The sequence below is a fragment of the Propithecus coquereli genome, unplaced genomic scaffold, assembly GCF_000956105.1.
Source record: "Propithecus coquereli isolate 6110/MARCELLA unplaced genomic scaffold, Pcoq_1.0 Scaffold247, whole genome shotgun sequence".
In the NCBI taxonomy this organism is placed as follows: Eukaryota; Metazoa; Chordata; class Mammalia; order Primates; family Indriidae; genus Propithecus; species Propithecus coquereli.
In genome coordinates this window covers 3,212,279-3,233,908 of record NW_012148030.1, presented here as the reverse complement: position 1 = coordinate 3,233,908, position 21,630 = coordinate 3,212,279, and positions in this window count along the sequence as shown.

The following is a 21,630-nucleotide window of genomic DNA, read 5'->3' as shown; positions in this document are numbered from 1 at the left end:
CTTTTTCACAACACATCTTAGCACATGTCTGTCCAGCTTCTAGAAGGATGAACAATTGAAATGATACGTGTAAAAATTGCCAGTATTCATGCACACAAAGTTGAATAAGGTTGAAGCAGCCTGGAATTCTTATTCTGGTTTTAGATTGTTTTTTTCCTTTTCATTCTTTAGTTAATCCACCTAGCTCAGTGAAATTAAGTGTCACAGCATAGAAGTGATTCCAAGCATTTCTATCCAGCATCAAATTCTTTTCTGTATCATAAAGCGTACCTTTTTTCATAATACGTAGCATTAACACATGATTTATTATCAGCCTTATTCAACGAATAATCTCAAAGTCACTATTCCATTTTAATTGAAGGCGAAACTAAAATGGCATCAAACTTCCTTGGAATCAGCTGGGGAATCCACTGTATCCAGTACTGCAGCTCAAGCAGGGTTGCTCTGCAGCTCGGTGACTGTACAAAGACCCATTGGTAGCAACCCCATTCACATCAGTGGCACTTTACACAGTAATAATAACATATAACACAAGCTGACACAGAATAAAACAGCTGTGATATCAGATAACATCAGATTGTATCAATGTGAAAATTTGGCCTAATATCACTTGCTTGGATCCAAATGTCTTTGAACGAACTTGCTTTAAGATGTTAATGCCATTTTCTGTGGGTGGAAAAATGCAGTTGAGATTACCCTTTGTGTTTCAGAGGCTTGTTGAAGAAACACTGGCTATCGAGGGTCCCTGTGGGCCAGAGCACTGGGTGTCTTGAAAGGGCTCCATGTATATACTAATCTAAGAAAACCTTTGTACTCAGCATTCTTTTAAATGGCTGAAAGTAAATTAAATACTACTATATCCACTAATTCCTACATTTCCCATGATTCAATTCAGTAAGCATTAAATGGGCACTGATTATGTACTGTGCTAGATACTCATGGTAATACAAAGGCAAAGTTGCCATATAGAAAAGGGAGGGCATGTATACAAAATACCATAAAATATGGCAAATTGTTGGAAAGAGATGAAAAATACTTTGCCAAAGGGTTCTGAGCAGAGTGACACTCCCAGACAGAAGAAAGGAATCAAAGCCTCTAACAGCCATTGGTCATCTTCTCTTTGCAGTTATCAATATTTAACATGAATAATTAAACCATGTGCTTTGTCAGATAAATGAGGGGTCACCATGACTTTTGACCTATGAAAATTTTAGGAGAAGAGAACGTCCCAGACAGAAAAGAAAACACAGGCAATACTAGGGGGGAAAAATACAATTGGTTTTGTTAGATTTGAAGAGATTTACATAGAGTAGGGGTCGCTCAAGAAAACTGAAGTCATGCTTTTTTCAGGACTATAAAGTCAAGATGAGAAACCTATATTTAATTCAGGTATAGAAATGAAAATTTGGGAAAAGATGTGATTTGAACAGGGTTTCAGGAAGATGAATGTGATCTTGTGGTGAAGTACATGGCTTTGGGCCAGAGAGACTTGGGCTCCAATATTAGCCTCACCAGTTACAAACTGAATACCTCTGTGCACGTCACTTAATCTCTCTAAGCCTCAGGGTCTTCTTCAGTAAACTGAAGATAACAAGCCCACCCTGAATGTATAAATCCACGGAAATGAAGATCACCAACACCAGAATAATGGTTTACCTCAAGGGAGAGAAGGTGGGTACTGGGACCAGAGAAGGAGTTGCAAAGGAGACGTCAAGCATTGCTGAAGCAAAAATGGCAAAAGATTAGCATCAATACTGAGTGTGGAAAATACTTATTACTTTAAACTTCTGTAAATGTTTGAAATATTTATAGATTAAAAAATAAGCCCCACTTATGGTTACTGGATAATACTATTTATCAAGTGTGATAAGGCCCTGGCACATAGTAGGCTTTCATAAATAAAAGCTATTTTATTTCTGTTTTTACAATATTACCATGAGGGTAGTGGAATAGAAAACATAGGATGAAAGAGAAGTGGCGTGAGAGTGTAGGGCATGGAGGATTTCCATTTATAGCCGAGACAGAATAACAGGGTCTGAATTTGCTTTGCCACTTAAAACAGCCTAAAAACCAGACAATATGTGAGAAACAAAGTTTTTCAAGGTAGTGGATGTCAGACAATGAAGGGCAGTGTTCTCAGACAGATGGGAAACAAATGAGGTGAGCCCTGCAATTGTCCCAGTGGCTGATTGGGGAGAGTCTCCTGGCCTTGGAGCAGGACAGGGAACTGAGGATGGATCCCAACAGTCTTCTCGAGTTGAGACAGAAGTGACAGTCCAGGGAGGCCAAGTTCCCGTGCAGCTGGAGTGTGCAGGACAGACACATAAGAAAAAGCTGTGAGGACTCAGATCTGTAGGGGATATCCTCTGAGTATTTAGCTGGGCAATGATCAACATATGTGCAGAAACTACCCAAGGCCAGGAGAAGAACCATCTGAAAGGATTAGAGGAAATCGACCTTACGATATCACATGGGGCCTTGAGGATTGCCTGTTCACGCAAGCAAGAACAGAAATGTCAGTACTTCATAAGGCAGCAGATAGAGTCCTCAAAAGGGTTTTATTTCACCAGTGGGGAAAAGTGTAATCCTAGACCAAGTGCTCCTCTGGTCCTACCTAACAAAACTTTATAGCAAGGCCCAATTTGTTTCTAATTTCCAAGTAATTTAACCATATTCCAGAACAAATCTCAAATATTTATAGGAATATAAAAACATAAGCACCCGATAAGGAAACTCACAATATTTAGAGATTAATCTGACAAAAGATGTCAATACCTGAACGTTGTAAACTACAAAACATTGCCAGAATTAGTTTAAGCAGACTTGAACAAATGGAGAGAGATACTATGTCTATACAAAAACTCAATATTTTTAATATATCAATTTTCTACACATTGACCTATAGATTCAACAAAATCCCAGTCAAAATCTATAAAATTTGTATGGAAATACAATGGAACTAAACTACCCAAAACAATTCTCAAAATGAGGATCAAAATTTATACTGTCTGGCCAGGTGTGGTGGCTCATGCCTGTAATCCTAGCACTCTGGGAGGCCAAGGCGGGAGGATTGCTTGAGGTCAGGAGTTCGGGACCAGTTCGAGCAAGAGCGAGACCCTATCTCTACTAAAAATAGAAAGAAATTATCTGGACAACCAAATAGGTAAAAAAAAAAAAAAGGCCGGGCATGGTGGCACATGCCTGTAGTCCCAGCTACTCAGGAGGCTAAGGCAGTAGGATCGCTTGAGCTCAGGAATTTGAGGTTGCTGTGAGCTAGGCTGACGCCACGGCACTCTAGCCCGGGCAGCAGAGCCAAACTCTGTCTCAAAAAAAAAAAACAAAACTATCCGATTTCAAGATTTATCATGAAGTTATAGTAATCAAGACAGTGTCACACTGATAGTAACACAGACAAATAGATCAATGGTGCAAAATAGAGTTCAGAAACCAAAATAGACCAATACATATGTGTTCTACTGATTTTCAGCAAAGTGTGTGTGGGGGGGATTTCACTGGAGTGTCCAACAAATGGTGCTAAACAATTCACATATACAAACAAATTTTCTTCATGCCTCAAGCCATATACAAATGCTGACTAAAAATGGATCATAGATCTAAATGTGAAACCTGTAATCATACAACTTCTAAAAACATAAGACAACCTTTGTAATCTTAGATATGTCACCAAAAACATGTGTCCGTGTGTGTGTGTGTATATAAAAAAGAAAGACTTTGTCAATATTACAAACTTCTCAAAAGACATGGTGAAGAGAATAAAAAGACGAGTCATAGACCGGGAGAAAACAACACTTATAGATTATATATGGCAAAGGGTGTGTATCTAAGATATGTAAAGAACCCTCAAACTCCATACTAATAACTTAGTGATTAAACTTACTGATAACTATAATATAAAAACAAATTAAAATTTTAGCAAAAGATTTAAACAAACTTCATGAAAGAACACAAATGGCAAATAAGCACAGGGAAAAGATCAATAACATTCTTAAAAATGCAAAATAACCTATAGTGATAAAAAGTGGATACAGAAGACAAAGACAGTTGGGAAGGAGAGACTGAGGGAACTTTTAAGGCTTATAGCTACGTTCACTTTTTGTGTCTCATGGATGGATCCATATCTCAAAACTTATCGCATATACTTTAGGTGCGTTTTTTTTTTTTTTTTTTTATTTCAGCAAATTATGGGTGTACATACGTTTAGGTTACGTGTGTTGCCCTTGGTTCCCCCCCCCCACCGAAGTCCGCGTTTCAAATATGTCCATCCTTCGGGTAGTGCGCATTGCCCTCCTTGTGTATACAAATACCCCTCCCCTCCTCCCTCTTCCCCCCTCCACCCACCACCCTCCCCCTTCCCCAGCATCCAATAGATGTTGTTCTGATATGTGCATTTATGTGTTGATTAGTTAATACCAATATGATGGTGAGTACAAATGGGTCCCGTTCTGCTGCTCTTGTGGTGCTCCACTTTGGATAATGGGCTTAAGTTTAATCCAGGAAAGTGTAAGAGGTACTAGATCACTGTCATTTCTTATGATTGAGTAATATTCCATTGTGAACATATACCAAATTTTGATAATCCACTCATGGATTGACGGGCACTTGGGTTGTTTCCACATTCTTGCAATAGTGAATTGTGCTGCGTTTTTTATTGTATGTAAATTGTACTTTATTAGAGACATCGACATAATTATAGAACATGCAGTCTTATTGGCAGGAAAGAAAGGAAGAAATCAAAGATGACTCTAAGACAATGCCTAAATTTCAACTTTAAGTGACTGATGAACATGGTGGCTCTGTAAAAGAGAGAAGGAACAGATGGGTAGAAGATAACGATAAATCCATTTGAGACATGTTGAATTTCAGATCTGGATGGGATATTCGGGTAGAGATGTCCAATAGACACATGAAGTCTAGGTCTAGATTTCTCAAGAGGCATGGACTTGCAGACAAAATTGATTGAATTTCTGAAAATGGATCAGATTGTTCAGGAGAAACAGAAGTATGTGGAACTTTGAGGAATTTCTATGACAGGGATAGAGGATGAGAGAAGAATAAAAGTTGCATGGAAGCAATGGTTAGTAAGTTAGGAAATGAGTATTGATGGAGGTCACAAATTCAAGATCATGAGAGAGTTTCAAATGGTCTCCAGTATTAAACAGAGCATTAAAGTTGAGGAAAATGAGGACTGGGGGGAGAAAAGTAGGAGGCTATTAGTAATCTGGGTAAAAACAAACAAAACGGCTTTGGTAGGATATTTGAAACCAAGGCCTGATTCCAAGGGGTTAAATATTGAATGGATTTGAATAAACAGGGGTACATAGCTTCCTACATCGTTTTTTAAGAATATAGATGAAAAGGTAGTTTGTAGAGATTCAGGGTCAATGACAGTATTCTCTATTTGAGTTTGGATAATGTGGGCATGATTTTAGATAAGGAGGAGAAAGGCAGCAGAAGGGATTGTAGATAAAAGCCAAGGCAAGTTGTTGCAGGGTGGTCCTCATACTGGCTGCACAAAGTTTCCCACCTGGGGAAACTTTGAGGCAATACCGATGCCTTGGTGAGTCAAAGCAGAATCTCCGATGGGAGCAAAATCTGGGGGGACTTGAATCTTCTCAAAGTAGTGAGCAAGAGTACCAGCAGGAGTGAGCTCTGGTTGGAGCAAGGCTTCCCTTCCAGTATTACACACCTCCTCTTGGTGCAGGAACCCCTGCCTTTACGATCTGGTGTTTCTTGTGCTCAGGAGACTGACTTTTATCCCCTTGGCTTCCATGTATAATTATTTGGGGTCTAAGTTAATGGGGGAAATGGAAGCCCTTCAAAGAGAAATTGTAATTTAGAAGCATCTCCTCTTGCCTTCCCTGGGTTTTGAAGGTCGTGTCAGCCAGTTTCTGCTTTAGCTGTAACCAAGTTAGAGCCATTGAGGAGGCCCAGCCACCCATGCCACATGTCCAGGGTCATCCCAAGCAACAAAACTGTGCAGGCCAACACTGGTGCTCTGTCTATAGCCTGAGGTCAGGCTATATTTTCTTAAAGACCTCAGGCTACTGTGCATGTTGAGTTCTTCTATCTGGTTTTAGTTCATTTGCAAGCTCTGCCAACTGTAAGCTGAAATTTTTTGCCGTTAGCAGGTGACTAACTCTCTAGCAGAGATGCAGAATAACATGGTGGAAAGAGCCTGGGCTTTGGAGACTGACTAGAGTTCATGTTTCTGCTCTTACATGCCATGAACAAGATTTTTAACTTCACTGAGCCTAGTTCTAGTTTTTTAATCTATAAAATAAATGTCTTTTTGTGCTTGTGCATGCATGAAAATTAGAGACTCCATATAAACACATGTGCTTATAGGAAAACAGTTGGTTTTCTCCTACTCTATATTCACACTCACTCTCTATACTTCACTTTTGACCCAGATGTGAGTATTTTCCCCAAACATCAATCCTCTGCAGACACCAGCTGGGTGTCCTACAATTTAACTCAATTCTGACACTATCTAGAGATAGCATCAGATCCCACAGGTTGAGGGCTCAGTCCCCAAGACTGCCCCACTTCAAGTGCCAATTGCAAGTCCCAGGTTGTGCTTGTGCTCCTGACTGGCTGTAAATCAGTTTCCCATGAACCCCTTCTCAGGTCTGATCACTTGCTAGAATGTCTCACAGAACTCAGAGAAACACTTTACTTTTACCCACTTCTCACAAAAGGATACATCTCAGGAATAGCCCCATGGAAGAGTTGCTCAGGGCAAGCTATGGGGAAAGGAGCAGAGATCCTCTATGCCTTCTTGGAGCATGTCACCTTCCACATGGTAAGTAAACCAGAAAGTCTCCAAACTCCATAGTTCAGGAATTTTTACAAAGGGTTCATCACGTAGGCATGATTATTAACTCAATCTCCAGCCTCTCTCCCTTCCTCAGAGAATGAGGGGTGAGGCTGAAAGTTCCAAGCTTCTAATCATGGCTTGGTCTTTCTGGTGACCAGCCCCACCTAGAAGTCCACCGTGAGTCTCCTCATTACAACAAAAGAGGATCCTATCACCCAGGAAATTCCAAGGGATTAGAATCTGTGTGTCAGGGTCCAGGGTCAAAGACTAAATATTACAACAAAAGACTCTCCAATAACCTTAATTGTTCAGTACATTACGAAGGATTTAGGACCTGTGTGCCAGGAACCAGGGACAAAGACCAAAATATACATGTCTTATTATAAATCAGTTTCCATCTATTTATATCTATATACATAATTTAACAGAGCATTTACAATATAGTGGCATAGTGGGTGCACAGTAAACGCTAGCTGTTACTGTCCTCTTTCATGCTTTTAAATTTACTTATAATCTTTTAGACCAGTGTTTCCCAAATGTTTTCCCCAGATCCACATTTTATGATTTGGAACATCATAATAAGTAACCCAGTTGAGCCCAGTTTTTTCAAACCTCTTATCCTCTCCGCTCTCCACCTAAACCCTTGGTTTCTATTTGTCTTTGGATTTGCCCTTGAAATAGGTCTGCTTTGTGTGGCATCTGGGCTTCTGGATTGGTACATTGGGTTTTTCAACTTCATCCGATTTCAGTTCCGTGTAATAAATAATAGCCATTTTAGCTAGAGTTTTAGCTATGAATAGCTTCTCTCCTCATAACTTCATCTTATATTTATTGCCTAAAATGATAGTTTGAAACTCATCACCTAGCAACTAGTACATTTTTTTTTTCTTGTGGTCTAGTTACTTGTAATGATTGACTATTGCTATCGCTTCTTGCTTGTCCTGGTCAAAAATGGATGTCAGGGGTCTATAAATAGAGATCCATTTACATACTCTCAAGATTATCAGTGCAACTTACTGAAATGAGTTCATTTGTACAAAATATTTTGTCTATCAATTTATTTCTCACATCTTCAAAAGAAGTAGCTGATTCAAGCCTATCTGGGATTTTATACTTATAATACCTTTATTAGTTCTGTTATCTCGAACCCCAGATCTCTTATTGGAGACTGGCTTTTGTGGTTTTTTTTTTTTTTTAAAAAAAACTTAACAGCACAAAAATTTTTATATTGCTTCATGTTCATTTCTCATATATTGCTGTCACAAAAAATTAATGCTTTGTACTTTAAAAGAGCCTTTCATCCAAAAACCTCAAAGAACTTTATAAATAAGTAAGCACGATTATCCACATTTACAGGTCAGGAATGATGCACAGAGCTGTTAAAAGTGTATTGTGCTTTATTGCCAAGCTCAAGAAGTTCCTTTTAATTTCATGTATATAAAATTAGTTGATTTGGTGCTTAAAAAATGTGTACACTAGGTTTCTCTAGGTCTTTATCAGACCTTGGATATTAACAAAGTCACAATAATGGTAAATCCAAATATCTCTGCCTCTCCCCTCCTCCTACATGATTTAAGACCTCAGCTTCCTGCAAAGCCCCTTGTGTATATTTGGGCATCTCCAAGAGGCATCTCTCCTGTATGCAAGAACCATCCATCCCTGCTGGGCCTCTTCTGCTTCAGCGAGCATCTGTTTCCAATCGGGTGCTGGAATACAGTTTTCTCCCGTTCTGCCACTCCCACAAAGCCAATCATGCCCCCTGGGTGCCTGAGTTTCAGTGTCCAGTGACCTGCGGTGAGGTGGGAAAGGAGGTCCTCTTCCCTGCCTGTTATTTTCTATTAGGAGGCAGTCTAAGGCAGAGCATCTTGAGCCCCCAGTGCTTTGCAAGTGGCTTTTTGTTCTGAGGGAAACAGTTCTATCAGTTCTTACTTTCCCTTACGGAGGGCTGGGCTCAGGGATGTGGTCTGATGATGAACGTCCTGTCTGACTCAGAACCTATACCATGGTCTGCCACTCTGTAAGCACCATGATTTGTGCTCCAGGAGGCTGACCTGTGAGCAACAGAAAAGCAGCCCCTGTTCTCCAGGATCTGACCTGATACAACCAGTTAGGATTTGGAACTCTCCTGTTGAACGTGAAACTCTCACAGAACCTCCACATCAGACAAGACCGCTCTATGACAGGAATGGATTAAGACAAAAATAAGACCACTCTGTATCATGTTGGAACAGACATAAAACACGAATGTTGTCCAAGCCACAAAAATGGCCAATCATCTTATCTAGAAGAAGGAAATGCTGTCAGGAAGTAGAGGTAATTCTATAATCAGATAGTCCCACTTCATTGCTCCCTCATTCTAGATAAGATTTATTGAGCTAAGGCTACAATAGGTAAAGAAGCTACATTTTCCTCCCCTTCCTGATAGCATCCAATTCAGGGCAAAGCCTCTCCCTTCCCTCAGCCCTTCCCCAAATTACCCACCACCAGCCCAAATCTGAGAAATAAGTCCTTCCTAACATGCCCTCACCGAGACTCCCCGAGGTTCTCTATGGTATACATTCTCACTCACTGTAATGAACAACAAACCCAGGTGTGTTCCTGGGGGTCTTTGGCTGGAGAACATTGACACCCAACTGGAAACAACAACAGGTCCCTTTACTCTCTGATGTTTGTTGAGTTTGGCCAATGGAGGAATGAGCCAAAGATGAGAACGGGGTCAGGGTACTGATTCCTGTCTTCTTCCCTCCAGCAACTTGTGTCCTCTTTCCACATTCCAGTGACCACACAGGCCCCCCTGTGTCATTAGCCCTGAGATACCCTCTAGCTCTTGTTGGTTTCCCTAAATTCAGACCATTCCTTTGTATAGGTGTCTCTTTATTAAGAGCTCAACTATTCAATTTCTCCTTTCTTTTTTATAACATTTTTATTTGGATAGATTTAAGAGTACAAGTCGTTTTTGGTTACATGGATGAATGGTACAGTGGTGATATCTGGGTCGTTAGTGTACTCATCACTGGAATAGTGTGCATTGTATGCAATATGTAGCTTTTTTTTTCCCCTTCCTTTTCCTTGGTTTTCCGTTTTCCATTTTCCCCTTTTTTTTTTTTTTTTTTCCCCTTGGTTTGGTTCCCTTTTTTAGTGGAGAACATGGGGTGTTTGTTTTCCATTCCTGTGGTACTTCACTTAGAATGATGGCCTTCACTTCCATCCAAGTTGCTGTGAAAGGCATTATTTCATCTTTTTTATGGCTGAGTAGTATTCCATGGTATATACATATACCACATTTTCTGAATTCACTCCTTGGTTGATGGGGTCTTAGGTTGATTCCATATCTTTGCAATTGTGAATTGTGCTTCAGTAAACATATGATTGGCTAATTGGCCCTCTACATCCCCAAGTGTGGCCCCTCAACTGAACCCAAACTTCACGGAACAAATTCCAAGGATTTGTTCTATAAAAATTGGATTTGGTCAAAAGGCTGTGCTCAAGGATGGTTGCAGATTCCCAATCCCTTGTTTATGGTCTTCCCAAAATACTTTTCAGTCTTCTTGCAAATAGCCCTCTGGTTTGCTTGCCTCACCAGTTTGCCAGGCACATTCCAGACAGGGCAGAGTCATGCTTTGACAAGTTGTCGCTTTTGCTGCCCTAACTTAATAAGATTAAGGAAGATTCTCAGAAATTATTAAATTTCAAAATCAACTGACTGGTAGGTCTTCTGTTTGCTTTTCCAACTGTGATGTCAGAAAACTACCATTGAGTATCGGTTGTGGAAAGTTAAGTCTTAGAGGAAAAAATTAGGGGTTTGAAGATGTGCATGTGAAAGTAAATCCATGTTCATTAGAAAGAGAATACAAAGGATATTAATTAAACACACCAATGGCCCTAACCAGGGACAACCTAAGAGATCATCCTTAATGCATTTAAAGATGTTTAGCATTTTAAGTTTTTTTTTTCTTTTAAAACCAGTAACAGACTGATTATAAAGTCCAGGAAACCTGGTAGACAAATCTCCTTTCATGGAAGCTACTCCACAAGGAAATGCAGATCCTGACACAGTATTTCAAGTTTTAGCACACTATTTGTTCTCTGGAGTTAGTTTGGTTCTATTATTGTTTTACCAAAAATGATAGCTTTTCTTTTTAAATATGTGATTTTTGAAAAGCTTTCCTGCAGATGCAATTGTTTCAAAATTGCATGTTGGGGCTACATTTCTTTGTTCCTGTGGGAACATATCTTCACTTGTATAATGTAAGTCGGGATGAAATAAAATTTGCTTAAAAGAAATTGTTTTATTGCCATGCTTGGAGACCATCAGGCAGCTGCACCAGCATTAGGAGCAGAAGTCCTGTGACCTCAAGGATTCTCTTTTAGGGAGACCTGAGGATAATTTTAGAGGTTTTTGGAAGAGGCAATAAATATGTGCAGTTTCTGAAACATTCTAATTGTAATTGAAAAAAATGGTGGAAGAACAGCAAAGGAAATTCTTATTTCTAATATGTTGCCTCTGAGTCAGCAAAGCTACCTGAGGCCTCTTCTTTGGGGGTAATTTTCCTCAGACTGAGAAAAGCTGGGTCCCCTCCCCAACCCCGGTGGTGAAGTGTTCTCATAAAGTATTTTAAATACACATATTATGGGAATGGAAAATTTTGCATTAATTTAAAGATTAATTTCTTTGGCGCCCTTCCTTGGAGTCTTCAAGGAAATTTCAGGTTGTGGTGGGCTGCATTAGGCCATGATCTCAGACCCTACGGGAACATTTAGACTTTTATATCCACTATTAGGCAATATGTATAAGTTATATCCACTATACAGAAGATGATCAGTTCATTTTAAACTTGGAAATGCACAAGCGACTCACTAGCTGTGTGAGGCAATTCACTTAATCTCTCTAAGCCTCAGTTTCCTCATCTGAGAAAACTGTACACTGAACTCATAGAGTTCCTGTGAAGATGAACTGCTATCCATACATAGTTCCAGGCTCAGTAAATGTTAACTATTACTATCCTTATAATTATTGCAGATATATTAGTTTAATACTTTGATTTAAAAGCAAATACCCTTTATAAAATGTGGAGGGGGCTTGAAGTCATCTTTAAAATGTCATAGTCTATGGTCTATGTTTACTTTGTAAATTCTTTTGCAAATTTCCAGGAATACATATTTCCCAACCAATAAAACAGATCAACTTAATGTATTGCCTCTTCTAGAGGAGTATCTAAGGTATGCTAATGTAAAAATAAACCCAACTCTTACATCTTTGATATTGACAAGGGTGCCTAGACAACTCAACAGGGGAAAGTAGACTTTTCAACTAATGGTGCTGGGACAACTCAATATCCACATGCAAAACAACTAATTTGGACTCCCAGCTCAAACCATACACAAAAATTAACTCAAAATGGATTATAAACCTAGATGTAAGAGCTAAAATGATAAGTCTTGGAAGAGAACATAAGTGTAAATCTTTGTGACCTTGGGCTAGGCAATGGTTTCTTGAATAGAACAACAAAAGGACAAGTGACAAAAAAAAATGGACTACACCAAAATCAAACTTTCATGCTACAAATGATACCATCAAAAAAGTGAAAGACAACAGACAGAATGAGATAAAATATGTGCAAATCATATATCCGATAAGGGACTTACATCCAAAATAAGGGACTTACATCCAAAATAAAGAACTCTTAAAACTCAATAAAAAGACAAATAATCAAATTTAAAATTGATCAAAGGATATGAATAGATATTGCCCACTTGTATTTCTTCTTTGGAGAAATAAGTTAAGGAAAAAAGGTTAATATTAGTCATTTTGGAAATGCAAATCACAACCACATCAAAATACCATCTCATAACCATTAGGATGGATATCATGAAAAAGTTGCAAAATTATTAGTGAGAATGTGGAGAAATTAAGACTCTCTCACAATGCTGGTAGGAATGTAAAATGGCTCAGTCACTTTGGAAAACAGTCTGGAAGGTCTTGAAACAGTTAAACATATTCATCACATGACCCAGCAATTATATTTTAGTATATAATCCCCCCAAAACATGTGCCCATCCCCCAAATTTGTAGATGAGTATTTATAGCAGCATTATTCATAATGTAGTCAAAAGCGGAATCAGCCCAAATGTCCGTTGATCAATTGATGAATGGATAAACAAAATGTTGTATATGCATTAAATGGAATATAATTTGGCAATAAAAAGGAACAAAGTACTGATACATGATACAACATGGATGGACCTTGAACAACATTATGCTAAGTGAAGATCACAAAACACCATATATTGTATATAATTTCATTTATATGAAATGTCTAGGATAGGCAGATCTACAGACATAGAAAGTAGATCAGTGGCTTCCAGGGACTAGAGGGGAGAAGAGGGTTGGAGGGAATGGGGAGTGATTGCTAATGGATGCAGAATTTCTTTTTTGGGGTCATGGAAATGTTCTATAATTAGATTATGGTGATGGTTGTACAACCCTATGAATATATTAAAAAAACATTGAATTGTGCATTTAAAATGGATGAATTGAATGTATTGTTTATCTGGAATAAAACTGCTTAGAAAAAAAAAAAACCTAAAACAGGTCTTGAATGTTAGACTTCATAGTCAGTTTTTTCAGTACAGGTTTTTAAAGTGCAAAATACATATGTGATCATTGCATTGGTTCAGCCTAACCCTATCTTTTACAGCAGTCAAAGTCTGCATGCCTGTTTGAGCAAATTGGAGACCATTGTAAATTTGGATGGGAATGTAATTACCTGAGTTGAACCTTGGCCAAGAGGCATTCTACTCTAACTAGAAAGTATTATTGGATTTTTAAAAACAGCTTTATTGAGGTATCATTGATATATCAAAAAATCTGTATATTTAATGTACACAATTTGAGTCTGAACAAGGTATTAAACATATCCATCACCTCCAAAAGTTTCCTCTTGTTCCCTCCCCTTTTTTTGTGGTAAGAACATTTGAGAACTACTTCCTTAAATTTTTCAGCGTATAATATAGTTAACCATAGGCATTATGTTGTACATGGTAAAACTTACCTTGCATAACTGATACTTTATACCCACTGAACGGCAACTTCCTATTTCCCCCTCCCTCCAGTTCCTGAGAACCACCATACTGCTCTCTGCTTCTAGGAGTTTGACTATTTGACACCTCGTGTAAGAGGGATCATGCAATATTTGTCCTTCCATGACTGGCTTATTTTACTTAGCATAATGTGTCAGCTCTTAGGAGAATCAGGTTTTCTGCCTCTCACATGACACAGAAAAGACTTTTTTTTGGGCAGATTCTTGCTCTGTCACCCTGGGTGGAGTGCAGTGGCGTCATCATAGTTCACTGCAACCTCAAACTCCTGAGCTCAAGTGATTCTCCTGCCTCAGCCTCCCCAGTAGGTGGGACTACATGTGTGCCCCACAATGCCTGGCTAATCTATTTTTTTGTAGAGACAGGGTCTCACTCTTGCTCAGGCTGGTTTCAAACTCCTGAGCTCAAGCAAGCCTCTTGCCTCAGCCTCCCAGAGTGCTAGGATTACAGGCGTGAGCCACCGTGCCTGGCCTGGGAAGCAAAGATGGTTTTCAACCAGTGCCCCCTTTCCCACCGGGCAAGTGGTATCGTATCAATTCACTGTTAAGAGCACAACCTCCTGAGTGAACAACACTATTCCTTGCAGTGCTCAAAATTTCATTTCAGTTCTTTGCCTTCCATCCAAGTATTGATCGAGGCTGGGTTCTGTGTAGCTTACAAGGTGTTAGGTGTTGTCAGACTCTCACGTTAGAGATCCAAGGCCAGCCGCTTTAATGGGCTGACTGTCTTTATGGAGGGTGAGAGCAGAAGGGTAAGCTGGTGGATTAAGGAACAGAAGGACTTGCCTTAAAGGACCCAGAGGCTTAGCTCCAAACCAGCGTCCCTGGAACCCTCCATCTTATTGACAAAGTAAGCAGTTGTCATTGTACATTACAAGGCTCTTTCCGACAAGTAATCTGTTTTCTTTTATGTGATGGGCTATTTTTGGATGTGCTCTTGACCACTATATATAGATAGATATCTGTAATTCATCTGAGAATTAAAAATGCTGCCTGTTAGTAATTGTCGGTAATATTTTTAGATGGTCTGATATACAGTGGAAAAGGGCAAATTATTCTAAGTCAGAAAAGTGGGATTCAAATCTTTGCTCTGCCAGTGAAAACTACTAGACTTCAGGCAAGTCCTGTGAGCCCTTTCTGGGCTTTGGCCCCCTCCTCTCTCCATAGGGTAATAGTTTTACCTGCCTTGTGGGATTGGTCTGAGGGTTCAATCAGGCATCACTTGCCAAAGTTCTTTTGTAACGTGAAAAGGGCCCTCACAGTTGTCTTTGTTGTGTGTGGACTTATTTAATGTCCCTGGTGGGACTGAAGGCTCCCTGTGTTTGTAGAGTCACAGGGCTGAGGGTGGACACCCAGGTCAGATGTGCTGACGTGTTGGTTGTTTTAAGGGCTCTTTGGTTGTTGGAGGGCAGGAGATGTTCAGGTGTTCAAGACGCCTTTCCCTGACTCATTCCTAAGGAGGCAGGGACATGGCAGGGGTCAAGGGCATCTGGGTGGACTATTAATTCATTCACTCATTCAACAACTATTTCTTTTTTTTTTTTGAGACAGAGTCTCACTGTGTTGCCTGGGCTAGAGTGCTGTGGTGTCAGTCTAGCTCACAGCAACCTCAAACTCCTGGGCTCAAGCGATCCTCCTGCCTCAGCCTCCCGAGTAGCTGGGACTATAGGCATGCGCCACCATGCCCGGCTAATTTTTTCTATGTATATATTTTTAGTTGTCCAGATCATTTCTATTTTTTTAGTAGAGACGGGATCTCGCTCTTGTTCAGGCTGGTCTCAAACTCCTGACCTTGAGCGATCCACCTGCCTCGGCCTCCCAGAGTGCTAGGATTACAGGCGTGAGCCACCTCGCCCGGCCACATTCAACAACTATTCATCAAGTGTTACTCGGGTCTAGGTGCTTGGGATTATGTAGTTTACTAGACTGACAAAAACCACTCCCAGGAGCTTTATGTTCCAGTGGAAGAAGATCCAAATAATCAATGAAATCAAGAAATATTAACATATAATTTCAGAGAATTTTAGGTGTTCTGCAGAAAATAAAGTGAGATAAAAGGGTAGAAACTGGTGGTGAAAACTTTCTTTTTCCCTTTTTATTTTGAACAATTTCAAATCTATAAAGAAAAGTTGAAATAATAGTACTCAATGAACACACGTTTTTTCATCACCTAAATTCACCAATTAACATAATGCCCCATTTGCTTTTTTCTTCTCTCGATGTGTACATGTCTTTATGTACACATTTATATATACATGTTTTTGTTAGGCCATTTAGAATAAGTTATAGACACATGAAATTTAATCTCTAAATATTCCAGCAAATATTTTTCAAGAACAGTATTTCACCTGTGTAATCACAATGTCTTTATGACTTTAAAAATTTTATTTTTCATGTTTTGTAGAGACAGGGGTCTTGCTATGTTGGCCAGGCTGGTCTCAAACTCCTGGACTCAAGCAACCCTCCTGCCTCAGCCTCCAAAAGTACTGGGATTACAGGTACTAGCCACCGGGGCCTCAAAAATTTAATAGTATTCAATAACATTTAATATGGAATGAAATTCAAATTTTCCTCACTTGTCCTATAAATGTCTTTTATAACTGTTTTCATTATTGTTGTTTATATGGGAGAGTGGTTATTTGGGTGATGAAAAAAGGTTTCTCTATAGACTTGGCATTTGAGAAAAGACCAGAAAGTTAAGAAAAACAGTTACGTGATGATGTGGTATGAGTCTTCTGGGTACGGAGAAGAGTAAGGTTCCAAGGTGGGAATGAATGGGTGTGTTTGAGAAGTCACAAAATTGGGTGTGAGCAAGAGGGAGAGTGTTGGTCAGAGGTGACGCTGGGGAGGTAGTTGGTGGCAGAGAGGCAGGGCCTTCGGGAGCTGGTGGGGAGTTGAGTTTTATACTAAAGTCTAAAGGGGAAGCCCTTGGAGAATTAAAAAACTGGGACACGATATGATCTGATTAATGTTTTAAAAAGAACATTCTCTCTGCCATGTGGAGAACAGACTGAGCTGGGTGAGAGCGGGCATGGCAAGGCCCTTTCAGGAGCCCAGGTGGCAGGTGCTCACGCAGGTTTTAACTGCTCCCAACAGGTGTGACCATACTGCCATGCACTTTGCTCAAAACCTCCCAACCGCTGTGCCTATGCTGAATGGCAACTTTCACGAGTCCAAAAACCTGAAGCCGTTACACGGCAGCCCAACCTGTCAACCAGCAGTTTAGTTCTGGCCGTGCAAGTATGTTTGGACAATTCTATGAAGACAGTATTTTCTTATGTTTTTTTAATCTTACTATTTTATAAAAACAAATGGAAAATAAAACAATGAATGTTCTGAGATGAGAGTTAACAAGTGTAAGCCCCATGAGTTTAATGTAGTTAAGATCCAAATTGAAGTTATTAATCAGTCAAAAGTAGTCAATCTTATTTTAAGCCAAGCAACTCTGTTCAATTGAGAAAGATAAAACACCATTTACACACTTATGAAAATACGTAGTAAGAGACATCAGAAAAAGTGAAGGGCAGTTAGGAATTATATCCTGTTTGAGCTCTTTTGGAACAAAGTACTTTTTAAAAAGCATCAAAGCCTATTGCATGATTTTTTTAAACATCAGGATTTTTCACACATTACTCATGTTGAATTAGGGTAATTAATGCTAACTGGAACAGCAGACAAATCCTCAAATCTCTACGGCTTACACAAAAACTCTATTTCTTGCTCATGTAAAGTCTAATGTGGTTGGGTCATCCTTCTTGTAGCCTCACCATCTGGCATGTGTGGCCTTCAGAATGGCCTTGGATGCTTCAGAAGAGAAGGATGGTCACAGCAACGTGGAGGGAACTGGAGTCTATTGTCCCAAGTGAAGTATCTAGGGAACGGAAAAACAAATACCACATGTTCTCGCTTTAGCTACCAAGTGGGAGCTAAATGATGGGCACACATGGGCACAAAGAGATGTAAGACATCAGAAACCAAGAATGGGGGAGCGTGGGAGGGAGCGAGGGATAAAAACTCACATATCAGGTACAATGAACACTGTACTGGTGGCGGGCACACTGGAAGCCATGACTTCAGCATCGTATAGTGTATCCATGTAACAAAAGCATTTGTACCCCCTTAATATTCTGAAATAAAAAACAATAAAAATCCAAACAAAAAGGATGGAAGGATGCACTCTTCTGCTTACCGCTTCTGCCCAGGGGACTGTGTGTGGGGCGGAGGGGGCACCATCACTTCTGTTCAGTCCAGAGATCCCAGCCAGTCCCATGGCCGGGCAATGTAGGGGACCACTTGGAATTCTTGCTGAGTGTCTGTGGTTTCTGCACAGATACTATAAGTAAAAGTAGGGATTCTCAATAATGAATTTGCAGGATGTCTGGTGTCAACCAGTTACGTCCAGTTCTGGTTTAGGCTGGAAGAGGCCAAAAAGGGTGCTTATGGTTCAGTTTGGTTCATGCAGATACAGATCTAGGTTTGGGATCAAAACCGCATGGAATCTTCTGGGTTATTTCTCATACCATCAAATATCTACAACAGCAAAGGCCACGAGGCAGCTTTTGGAGAGCACAGCGTCTCCTATCACAACTCACTGTTGTCACTGAAGAGGAGAATTCGAACCATGTGAAGAACTAAAAACAACACCCAGCTTCAGAGTACAATTGCTTTGGGAGGTTCAGCGCAGTGTCCGGCAGCCTGAAGCAGGCTATCCCTGGCTGGACTCGGTGCTCTAGAGACTGGGCAGTGACAATCAATCTCCATGTCTGCCCCCTTCTCTGCATCCCCTGAGGGGAAGGCAGGGTGCCACCGTGACCCGGCTTTGTAAGCCTGCTGTGTTCTGAATCTATTCTCCTTTCTCCTAGGATCACTTGAAGAACTAGAATGTCTGTCCCTGTCTCATTCATGGCTGCCAGGGGGACAGGTCGACCAGAAATTCTGATTACTCACAATTGCTTCTGTGGCACTCGAGGAATATGTGCCTGAGAGACAATAGGTAAGAGGCAAAGGTTTGGAGTTACAGGTAGGCCAGCCAATTGGAGGACCACATCTTCCTGGATACCCTGACTGGGCCAAAGGCTGGGTACATGACTCCAAAATGGCCAATTGGAGTCCACTTTCAGGACTGGCTTGGATGTTGAAGGAAGGTCTCATTCTGCATCAGCCTGGGGCTGTGACATGGAATCTTCCCCACTCATGGAAGAAAGCAACACCAATAGATACTAAGAGACAGAGGCAAAAGCCCATCTAGTCCCAGGCTTTTTCTATTGCATCATCCAGTAAATCTTTCTTTCTCTCTGCTTAAGGTAGTTTGAGTCGGACCTTAGTAGTTTGCAACTGAAAGAGTACTGACCCTTGCCCCTACCTCAGAGTTATAATAAGGATTAAATAAAACAATGAAAGGCTGGGTGGGCATGGTGGCTCACACCTGTAATTCCAGCACTTGGGGGGCTGAGGTGGGAGGATTGCTTGAGCCCAGGAATTTGAGGTTGCAGTGAGCTATGATCCTGCCACTGTATTCTAGACTGGGTGACAGAGTGATATCTTGTCTCAAAAAGAAATAATAAACCAATGCATTCAAGTGCCTGTCAAATTATAAATGCTCCAAACAGCATTGCTGTTATAGCTGAGGTTGGTTGCTAGGGGGCTCTAGTCATGAGCATCATATCTTGCTTGTTCTTTGTTCTCAATCCTTTAGGTAACCTTAAGATTTGAGCTGATAAACTGAGACCACATTATTTTGGGCACCATGGAATTTTTGCTACCTTGTTGCACATAGTTGCTTTGCCCTTTGCAGCCTTGGAGGGACATCATGTTTGAAGACCTTTATTGCATATGCTACAGGGACATTGTCCACTGCTTCACTCAGGGTCCTACCTCCAAAGACACATTAAGACACTTTGTTCTTGGAATTATGTGGGAAGGAAAACTTGACTTCCCCCAAGCTGGTGCCTCTCCAACTTTTTCACCCCCCTCGTCAGAGAAGACTGAACTCATACTCTCAGTGGTTGGAGGTGTAGCCCTAAGCATAGTCAGCACAATTTCTTCTGTTTTATATTAAAAATTCACATGCCTTTTATATTCTCCACTATACATCCATGTTTATTTTTGTGGACGTTGTAAATCCTGCATCATATCGCTCTGATGGCCTGCAAGTTTGGCATAAAATTTGTGGCTCCTCTTAAATAATGATGGCCAAAATGTGTATAGGCTACAACCTACATCCTTGTCTTGATATTCTAATTGTTCTACATTTTCTCTGGTCCTGATTTTAGTTTATTTATAGCTTTCTATTTTATGGTATATTTTCCTATGAATTGCCTCAAATACTTTGTGGAAATAAATGGGTTATGAATAAATAAAAGCCCTCATATAAACATAAAAAAAGACTTGACGAGCTTGAAATTGTACCTTATGAGGACACAGGATATATACTTGGTTTCCTACTAATAGCCATCGTACTCCAACCTTAGCTGCATCGAATAACATATTGAACAAAAAAGGTGTTTAAAATTTTAAGAGAAATGACAAAAAGGCATAGCTGATATTATACATAGGAAATCAAAAGTCCTAATTTGAAAGGAATACATTAATACCAATTTTGGAGGACGATGTTGGAATTGGCATTTGGAAGAACAGGTCTATTTGCTTTTTACCAAAGGCAATGGGAAAAATATTTTTGTTTAACAGAAGTGCTCATTATGTTCTCAACTTCACACTTTAGGACAGAAATTTCACAATAGCAATATCTTTATTATGAACATCCAATACCGAATTAGTTGGTCTTTTGGACACCTTTAGAAGTATCAAAGAGCTCAAAAATGCAGAATGAGGGATAAAAATCTAATGCCTATTCACTTACCTGGACAACATTCTCTATGAGGACTGGACGTTGTCTGCACAATTTCCTGTTGTATTCCCAGGGCCTCCCATGGGAGCCCCTCAATTACTTGTGGCATGAATCATGACTGTTTCCCCTCTTCCTGTGAGAGGAACTTTGCTGTGTATGGAAGGCCAAGTCATTGCCGGCTACGTTGCTTCTCCTATCATCTCTTCTTCACTGGTTGGATTCTGTGCCATTGCTTAAGGCAGTAGTTCTTAAAATGGGGTGAGTTCATAAAGTCTTTGAATCCACTGAAAATGTATGTCAAGATTTACATATTAGGTATATTTCTTTTGAAGAGAGCATCCACAGCTTTCAGCAGTGTTTAAAAGTACTTTGTGATCTTGAAGAGATCAAGGACCCCTGATGCAAGAGGCTAATTGTAGGCATAGTGCCTATGTGTAGTAGGTGCTCAGTAAATGGGTCTATCATCTAATAGTTGAGATTTTGTGTTTCCCAGTCACAAATAGCTGGGTTAGCTGTGTGATCTGGCCTAAGAATTGAATCCCTTTAAACCTTCATTTCTTTACCTGTGAAATGGGAATAATGATATCTAACAGAATATTATAAAGATTAAATGAGGTAATATAAAGAATGCTTGAGCCATAGTGAGCAGTTAATGGAGCTATTGTCTTTGATACAGTAAATTGTATTTCAGAGACCGATATCACATACACACAAGACTGATTCTTGTCATTTATTTTGTTTTTCAAAATAAAGCTTTTAAAAAGGCTTCTGTTTTCATGTAGTGGCATCATTCAATGGTTTTGGAATATAATAGAAACAATACAAAGGGAAAACAAAGGCACAGATTT